Below are 10,630 nucleotides of genomic sequence, written 5' to 3'. Positions count from 1 at the left end.
CCCCGAGGTGTATGCTCTAACTTGGCAGGGTTATGTTGCTCATATTGTGCGTATGGTGTCTCGCATTGCTATGTCATTTGATTAGTTTAGACATGCTTTGTGTGAATGCCACCTGTTCAGTGTCTAATTACCATATATGTGAATTATGCATTGCCATCTTGTTGCAAGACATTATATATGTGAATTATACAATGCTATCTTGTTGCAAAGGCATTATATATGTGAATTATGCAATGCCATGTTGTTTAGCCAATCATCATGTATGTGGATTATATCATGCTATCATTTTTTGGTATTACGTGTTCCATTTGTCGACAACGTTTGTATATTCAACTACTCTTCCTGTGCATCAGCCATTTGAAGCGGTGATGGAAGTATCTGGAGTGAAAACAAGGTACTTGCTGAAGCAGACATCTTGCTGGTTACAGAGAGCTCCTCAGAGGAGGATTCAGAGACTGATGACCAGTCCTATTTCCCCCCTGAGGTCTATGCTCAAACTTGGCAGGGTTATATTACCCATGTCATGCATGTTGTCTTGCATTGCTTAGTTTTTACATCATATATGGATTGCCATCTGCTTACTTGCTTACTATATAAATCATATATTTCAATTATATCATGCCATCATGTTTACATAGTACATACACATCATCTATCTGAATTATGGCATGACAACCCATTTAATAAAGACATCATATAGTTATATCATGGGACAATTACATCTTTCTCCCTAGTTGGTTCCCACCCCCGGGTTTTGCCCTTACTTTTCGGGCATGCTCAGCTTTGCCCTTAGTTTTTCCCCTCCGTCAGCTCGAATGCCCTTCTGTCACAGCTCCGCTTGGTCAGCGCCGTTTGACCGTGACGGCTCGACGTTTTGGACACCGGTTGCCCCTGGGCCTTCCTTACAGGTGGGTCCACATAGAGTAGACAGTGTAGTTGCCATTTCCCCTTCCCCTCCCTCTGTCTTATCCTAGCCCCGAACCCTAGATCGGCGACGACAAAGGCGACCCAAACTCTAGCACTCGACGGCGACGCGGGCTCCCATAGAAACCGTGGCCTTGATGTCGTGAAGTCCTCATCGCCGGATCTACATCGCACGGCGGTGATGGTGGAGACACGCTCTTCGTGCGGCGGTGGTGGCGGCGGCGACGATGCCATGAGGAGTGGCTGCACGACAGATTCAAGGCAGGAGATCCCGGCAGGGTAAGTTTCCAGATCCAGTACTTACTCATCTGTTTCCATGATTAGAAAGGTGCAGTCCATGACTTCGGTTGTGTTCACAATCGTAGGATGGATCCATCGCGTGCGTTCTTTCTGACAATTAGAATGGAGACCACTCTTTTAGCAAAGGGTGGTACTAAGGGACATGATGCAAGCTTCAGTTTCCCTCTAGTGGTGGACTGCACAAGCTCTTTCAATGATTTTAGGTCTGCAATCTATAGGAAATATCCTTGGGGTATGCATGATGCAGTTGAGTTCAGATTCTGGGATGTAGAGAAAGCAACTTGGAATCCTCTACAGTGTGATGATGAGTTAGGTGTAATGTTTGCTACATATGTTGATTCCAAAACTGCAAATGTTGAAACTACTGTAATTCAGAGATGTAGAGCAGAAGTAGCAACTACAGCAGCAAAGCCCCCTGCCTCTAAAGCAACTACAGCAGCAGGAAGTACTTCTAGGAGCAGGTCAGCACCCCCTAGTAGTACTTGCAATCCACCTGTAACTCCTACTGCAAATGTACCAAGGCAACCTGGCTGCAAAGACACTTAAAGTCCTTTAGAGCCTATGATTGAGGAGGCTGAGCCTGATGATGTGCTAGGCCCAGATGAGGAGGATGAGAGGATGTTTCCAGATCTTGTGCAGAAGACAAATGAAGAGATAGATGAGGATTTTATTCCTTGTGAGTTTTCAGATACAGATTCAGAGGAGGAACAAGAGAACATTGACATGGGACATTTTGAGAATGATGATGAGGACAGGCCTAAGATGATGTATGACAGGGAAAATCCTAGTTTAGCTGAAGGAGTTGTTTTTCCTTCTGCTGTTGACTGCAGGAATGCAGTTGCCACATTCTCAATTCAGCATGAAGTAGAGTTCAAAATAGAGAAGAGTGATCCATCAAGGTTCACTGTTTATTGTGCATTTCCAAGGTGTAGATGGAGGCTACATGCCTCTTTAATGAGAAATAGTACTTTGTTTCAGGTAGTAACAGTACTAACTAACTAATCTCATTGATAGTATTTTGCATATTTAGTTTGCATATTCAGTTTCATTGAGCCACACAGTTTGCCTTAATGTTTACCTTTGTTTCAATTTACAGATTAAAGTAAATCCTTATGAGCACCAATGCCCAAGTGTGAACAGAAGTGAGAGGCTCAGAGCAGCCAAGAGGAGGTGGATAGCTGATGCTGTGCAAAATTGGGTCAGAGAAAACTCCAACATTGGTCCTGGTGAGTTGGTAACAAATTTGAAGAAAAAATATGGTATAGAATTGCCATACATGAGAGTGTTTTATGGCAAACAAATGGCAATTGACAACTTGTATGGTAAATATGAGGATAGTTTTCAGCTTTTGTACACATTCAAAGCTGAGGTTGAGAGGGCTTCTCCAGGTAGTGTAGTAGAAATTGACACACACGGTTCCTTTCCAGCTAAGAGGAAAGAGGTATGAGAAGCAGTGTTTTAGGAGAGTTTTTGTCAGTTTCAAAGCTTGCTGGCAGGGATTTTTAGCTGGTTGTAGGCCCTACCTTGCTGTTGATGCTACTGCACTAAATGGTAGGTTCAGAGGTCAGTTGGTTGCTGCATGTGCAATTGATGCACATAACTGGATTTTTCCAGTTGCATATGGTGTTTTGGAGACTGAGTCTAAACAGAGCTGGGGTTGGTTTTTCACAGTTGCAGATGAAGTTCAAAGGTAATATTATTCCTCTTTGATTTATTTATGTGCTTTTACCTGCAAATATCTCTTGTACTGTTACTAACCAACTATTTATTCCCTATTTGTTAGCACACCAAGGAAGAACTACAAGAAGGCAGCAGAGAGAGGAGCATCTCCAATGGCTATCAGCAAGAAGAGGAAGCTAAACACTTCTACAAGTCCAGAAGAAGAACCTTGCTCAGTTACTGGCAGCAATGTAGATGCAAGAGTTGCTGCATGTGAAGAGCAAGTTCTCCCTCTAGTTGTTCCCCAAATCCTTGTGAAACTGACTAGGAGCAGGGCTAGGGAGATGACAATCCCAGCTAGCAACACAAGGAGCAAGAAGGCCAAATCTGGAAAATGAGTACTAATGTGCTGTGCAAGTTTGAAACTGTTAGATTTGTTGTAATGTGTTCTTTTGGTTGCAGCAAGATTGGTTGTGAACTATGTTCTTTTGGTTGTTGAAGAATATCAAATGCTGCTTGTGAACTATGTCTAGTTGCAGCAAGATTGGTTGTGAACTATGTTCTTTTGGTTGTTCAAGAATATCAAATGCTACTTATGTTCCAGCAAGATTCATGTTTGATCTTTCTTTTCACAATACATGCATTTGGCAAATTGTTGTGTCCATAAAGCTTCATAACATAACATAACAACTGTTAGGTTCATACAACTTCATATGTTCATTACAGCTTCATAACATAGCAAGTGCATTTGAGCTACATAGATCATAAACTAATGTGCATTCTGTGCACAGACAGCCATTGAGATTGCTAGAAAACAAATGAAAATGCTAGCAAACAACATTGTCCCGATGCGCATCATTTCTTTCATTTTCTTCAACTCCTTGTTCAATGCATGATTCTTCTTCGCAAGATCAATTGCTCTCTTCTCCAGGTGGTGACTTTTGATCCAGCTATGTTCGATCACTCCGTGCAATTCTTCAAAGGCAAGACCAACACATTCTGGAGGTGGTGGGTCAACCCAAACTGCCCATTCACATTCATCTGGCAACTGAATCAATAAATTTGATTAAAATTTTCCTTGAAAGTTAAATTATAAAATGGAAACGAAAATGCAATGCAAATGAAATCATACATCCAGAGGGCAACCCAAAAAATGACGTCCAGTGCTTGCGCCTCCCAGGCGACACGACGAGCCGGGATTAGCCGGTGCCCCGGACAATGATGCTTCGAGCGCGGCTCCAAGCCAGAGTACGTCGAGTCTGCCAAGTAGAACTCAGAGCTGTGCTGAACAATGCCTACCCCATCCACCTAAATCAGGCCAAGATCCAGAAATTAACCCCCAAATCTAGCAAACCCTAGAAAAGCAGGGGAGCAGATGAGCTATAAAATCTGTTCGGCTACCGGCGACGAGTTCTCCGACGAGATGGCCGACGTCGACATGGTCCTTCCCACCTCTCCCCACACCGCGATGTCACACCTCTCTTCCCAGCCGCTTCTCTATTTTCTTGTGCAGCGGGAGCTAGAAGACGACTAAAAGGGAGGGGGTATCAAACCCAGGGGAAAATGTGTCCAAAACGTCGAGCCGTCACGGTCAAACGGCGCTGACCAAGCGGAGCTGTGACAGAAGGGCATTCGAGCTGACGGAGGGGAAAAACTAAGGGCAAAACTGAGCATGCCCGAAAAGTAAGGGCAAAACCCGGGGGTGGGAACCAACTAGGGGCAAGAATGGAATTGGCCCTTATATCATCTCATCATGTTTAGTGTTTACAGTCATCATATTTTGAATTATGGCATTCTATCCGTGAATGTATGTGAATTATGGCATGCCAACCTATTTAATAAACACATTATATAGTTATGTCATGTCATCCTGTTTACATAGTCTCATATTTTGAACTATGTCTTTCCATCTTTTTTAGTTAGCAATCATAATGTGAAATTGTGTCATGCTATCCTGTTTAGTTAGCCATCATATATGTGAAATTGTGTCATGCTATCCTGTTTGGTTAGACAACATAAATATGAATTATTTCATGCCCTCTTTTATTCCCCACTATCCATTGCACCTGTCTATCATACAATGTCTATACTTTCAATTACTTTTCTTGTTTATCAGCCATTTGAATTGGAGAGCATGATGGCAGTATCTAAGGGAGTAACAACACGGTCTTCAGAAAAGATAGTGCTACCAGTTGATGCAGATAGAACCACGGTTGTACTTGCCCAAGGACCAGATCCACCACACATAACCCAGACTCTCGCAGATTGTACCCCTACCCAGTTGGACAGAGAACCAGCTACACCCCTTCTAACCCCAACCCCGGCAGATAGTAACCCAGTTCCAGTTGACAAAGAACCGTCTCCACCATAGAGCACCCAAACACGAGCAGTTAGTAAGGGAACTGGAGTGCCCAAAGCACGAGGACCACCACTCCGAATCCCAACTCAACGCTTAAAGGAGAAGAAGATTTGTTCTCAGGTCAGGTTCTGTAGCTATGGTTCATACTCCTTTGCTCTTGCATTACTGTATTTACTCATACCAACTATTTTCAATTTTGAAGGATGGAATTGAAACTCCAATGGCGCAACAGGTATGTTTTAAACCTGTTTCTTTAACTGGTTTGCTGTTGTAACCTGCTCTATGTTGATTTCAGTTTCAATTGAATAAACAGTTATGTTCTCATGTCATGCACATTACAAGTGTTGTTATTGCTCTATAGTTACCCACACTTATATTATGTCTATTCTGCTTTGTCTTGAACAAATATTATTTGAACTGTGTCTCTATCTTGATTTGGCAACAAAAACTAGAATGATATAGACCATAAAGTGACCATGGTACATAGATATATGTTTGTTTCATGTTGTTATCCTGTCCACTTTACTACTGAACTCATTTACCAAAATGAGTTTCATATACAACATGGTAAACATGTGATGTGTTTTCTTGTTTCTCTTTTAGAATGCGGACAAAATATTGGAGAACAGTACCGCGTTATCCAATGGTAAAGGAAGTAATGCAGATAAGGTTCAAGATAGTGAGACATCCCTGTTGGTCTCCAAGAAAGCTGATAAAAACTATCTTGACGACAGTGAGGGAACCCAAAAGTCCTGTCTTGATGTAGTGTTCGAGTTACTGGCCACTACTGCTGGCACAAGCTCTTCGAACTCGCTGCCTGAATCAGTTCGTCTTCTTGAGTCTCAACTTCAATTTGAAAGACATCGATCAGATGTGCTGCGACAGGAAGCTGAAGGACTGAGGAAGTCCCTGCAGAATTCAGATGCATATTTTCCGGTGCAACAGCAAGCGCTGGAGGATTTAAGCGCCAAACAAGAGAAAGTTAATAAGCTTGCTAAGCATCTTGCCAGCATTATGGGTACCCAGGATATTGTTTCTTGAGATCTTCTAAAGTGGTTTCAGTTCTGGATTTGTTTTGCTGCGGCGTTTATTTGCGCTGGTCGCCAACTTTGACAACCAGTGTATATGATATGCTGCTTTGTTCCCTATATTTGCACTGGTGGCGAACTTTGATGCCCAGTGGATGTAATATGTGTAATAGCCGTGATAGCCTAGCGTTAGTTGCTTGCTTATTTATTTCCTTGTTGTCTTGTTTATTTGTTTGCTTGTAGTCATTGCAGTTCTTTTTCCGCGGTTAGCTAGTGGCTGCAATAACCTATTTTTTAAAACTAGGCCACAATAACCATGGGCTGATATTTACTGTAGTGACATTGGGCCTCCTACTGGCCGTAGAAACAGTGGGCCTTCTACGGGCCGTAGAAACAATGGGCCTTCTGTGGGTCATATCATCAATGGGCCTTATACGGGCCGTATGATCGATTGGCCAAACATGGGCCAAACAGACCGCATTATGGCCGTAAACGGGCTAGAGTTGGAATCGTCTGTTCATGGGCCGACCATAACGGGCCATCGTTAATAGACCGTATTTGATGACGCTATGAAAACGGCCCAATGTATTAACGGACCACAAACAGGCCGACTGTAACCACGGGCTGAATTTGACCCACAAGCAGAAAATTACAGTAACGGGCCGTAAGTAAACGAATGCTGGAAATGAGCCCAAGAATAAATGGGCTCTGAGAAGGCCGAAAGATAACATGGGCTGGAAACGGCCCAACGGAATAACGGGCCGTTAATGGGTATAAAGTGATACAATGTTCATTACGGGCCAGTTTCACCACGGGCCGTTAATGGGTGTAAAGTGATACACTGTTCATTACGGGCCAGTTTCACCACGGGCCGTTAATAGGCCAAGAGTTACATAGGGCCTCATATGGGCCGAAAGACGTCATGGGCCATACATGGGCCAGAAGTGAAAACGAGCTGGAATCATATTGGATGGCCCAGATGACGCTATTGGGCCTAATTCGGATAGGGCGTAACGGGCCTTGGGTTAGCGGGCTGTAAATGGGCTATATGCGAACAGGCCGTTAACAGGCTTTCCATGGGCCGGCCCGCCAGCTTTTGACCAAGTCAAACGGGCTGGCCTTTTCACAGGAATGGGCCTCTATTGGGCCGTGCCACGTGCCGACGTATCATAGGCGCCTTCTGTCCAATGAGTGGATGATATCTGTCCCAACGATGAGCCAACACGTGTTTCCTCCAGCCAATGATGATTTTACACGTGGAAAATCCCCATTGGTCGGGGCTGTTAACGGGTTATCGGATCCAAAACCCGACCCGATGGCTTAACGGCATTCCGTTATGGTGGATGCCACGTGTCGGTCACCCTTGACGAAAGCACTTCTGTGACGCGTGATTTATCGTCATGGAAGTGGACACTTCCGTGATGATAATTTTGGTAATGTCATGGAACACTTCTACGACAGCACAGGTATGACTATCTTGATTCTGTCATAAATTTGTCATGGATGTACATGCATGACAAAAAACGCGACCTACTATGACAAACACGTATCATCACGGGAGTGTATTTTTTTTGTAGTGTAGTGCGCTCGTTGTATATGAGGTCTGGATTTTGAATCGCCCACGCCCACTTTTTATTCTCATTTCTCTATTTTTAATTAAATATAGAATTAGCGGTGCTTATGCACAAAAAAACATCGCACGGGCAGTTTTAGTCACTGACAGTGGGCCATAGCCACGCTGTCGTGCTACATAAGCGCGGGATACGTCTAAATACGAGCGAAGTGATCGTATTTGCACGAAAACGCAAGTTGAATGACCACAAATCCATAGTTTTAAAGTTTTATGACCAAATTGAACATCGAGCGCAAGTTCTGTGACTTCCGGTGATATTACCTCCTTTTCTACTATTCATGGCGGGAGCAGATGAGCTCGGGAGCCAAATAGCAGCTCTCCAAAAGAAGTTGCTATTTGGGGTACTCGTTTATCTTTCCTTTTTTATTTTGCATAACAAGTATTAGCTTGTGCTCTCATGAAAATCTACTACGACTCTCTTTATGGGCGATGTTGCTGCTTTGATGTGATGGTTTTCTGGGCTTTAGCACGACGACTTCCTGACTATCTATTGCAAGAAGGTTTGCCCTTGCCTAAAAAAAAGGTTTGTCCGGCTCCGGTTAGGGAGGGGCGATGACGGTGGTGCATCTTCAGCTCGCTTCAATGCCTTTAGTCATCGCTAGGCAGCAGCGAATCTAGAACGTAATCGTAGGGCAGGCTTGAACAAGCGAGGAGGCACTGAGATGGGCCAAAAAGCAGCCAATTTGATGGGCTGGGCCCTGTATCATGAGCAGTAAAGGCCTATTTGATTCGGTTGGGGGGCAGGCTCAAGCCTGTTAAAGCCTGTATAGTAGATTTGCCCCTGTCGCTAGGTGACCCATAGACATGATTATAATTTTTGTTACCTTTGGAAGGTTGGAAAAAGCGGTAGGCGTAAGCGAGGCGGTTGGCCTTCGCCTAGTGCCTAGGCGGCGCCTAAGCGCCCTAGGCGCAACCTAGGCAGTAATATAGTTTTTACTCATAGTGTATTTGTGATTATTATATGGGTGTCGATATTAGTTTAGGGCATATAAATAAGTTAATTACCGTCTACTGCCATTGAAATATAACCCGTTTGGCATATCAGTGCAGTACGTGGCATGTTTTCTTGCTAGGGTAGGCAATTCCTTGCTTGCCCTGCCTCGACCTCCATTTATGCCCTACGCGGGGCGATTGGCCATTGCCTAGCGCCTAGGCGTGCCTAAGCGCCTCCTAGGCACTGCTTTTTTCAACAGAGGCTTTGGTGTTCTTTGTACTGTTATGACTGATTATGAATAAACTGGAGGGTTCTTTCAAAGAAAAGGGGGCATCCATTTGATCTAGTTAATCTTGAAAAAGCTAATTTTCTGATTAGCTTTGTCCTAAGTGAAACCTTATAAAGTTTGACCTAGTTATAAAAAACAATATAGACATCTACAATAATAACTATATAGATGGTGTGAAAATATACTCAATTGTTATTCCAATAATATCGATTTGGTATTGTAGATGTTAATATATATTTTTTATCAATTCGGACAAAATTTAAAAACGGGGGAGTGACCAACACGTGGTTTGTAGAATGTGCATTGCACAAAACGCAATTGCTATCGTTACTGCACGCCCATGTGACCTTTTATGGGTTTTTTCTTATAGGAAATACAAAACATGAAAGCACATATCTTTCGAGGATTCTTTCGATAAGGATCGGGAGGCAGGCCGGGAGGACAAAATCCAGGCACCAAATATGCTCTTCTTCCATGCATGGCGTTGTCGCCCCACTGTTGAGGGCCCTCGTGCGCCGCACGTGCTTGCCACGTGTGAGCCGGCACGTGTCGCCGCGCCATTGCCCGTCCGTGCAAGCCGCATGTGAAGCCAGGCGACGGGGCCACGTGCGAAAGGCGCGCCATGAACTAGTCAAACGCCGAGCACTCCTAAAGTCCCACCCAAGCTCCATCCATTATTGACCACACTTGGTTTATCACTGGACAGCAGCTATATAAGACGTGGATGTGAGAGCATACTTGCTGCATGTCAGGCAAGGAAGCGAGAGAGAGCCAGCAAAGTGCACAGCAAGGGTTATGTGATAGAGCTGCATTTGCACCTGCACCTAGAGAGGAGGAAGAAAGGTCGAAGGCTGGGAACTTGGCGATGCATGCAACGTTCTCCTTGACCCTCTCGCTCTTCCTGTAGGTGCAGTGGCATATGCAACTCTATCACAGCATCCTAGGTACACATCACTCGTCACACATTCTCCCTCTCTTGTTGCTTTTGGCTACACCAGAAGCTCAAGGTGTCTTTATGCAAGTAGCTCGGCCAGCTTCAGCTTGGATCGATAATAGGTGAAGAAGAATGGCGTGATATGGCTGCATTTGCACCTGCACCTACGATGAAGAACAAAGGAAACGCCTTTTGTTATCATCAAGTTGCTAGGTGCAGTGGCACATGCAGCCGTATCACATGAATTTTCCGAACTTAAGTTCGAGTTACTTCGATTGTTTTTTTTTGCGAATAATTGTTTTGTCTCCTTTTTTACCCGGCCTGCTGGACTAGCTGTGTAAATGATGTACTCGTAGCAACTACTGATTTTCTTGAATATCAGAGCCTCATAGGCAACTAAGGATATTTTTTAAATATTTTTGCGGCTAACTAGGGATCTATTTTCCCAAGACAAGTTGAGGATCTATTTGATTCGAAATTTTTCTAAAGGAAAATTTGCAGGATTAGTCTAACTTTTAGGAAAATAATCTGTATGTGCATTGTTTGGTTTTTAGGGTTGAAATTGATAAG

The sequence above is a fragment of the Triticum aestivum genome, chromosome 2D (assembly GCF_018294505.1).
Source record: "Triticum aestivum cultivar Chinese Spring chromosome 2D, IWGSC CS RefSeq v2.1, whole genome shotgun sequence".
NCBI lineage: Eukaryota > Viridiplantae > Streptophyta > Magnoliopsida > Poales > Poaceae > Triticum > Triticum aestivum.
This window is presented reverse-complemented; position numbering follows the sequence as displayed.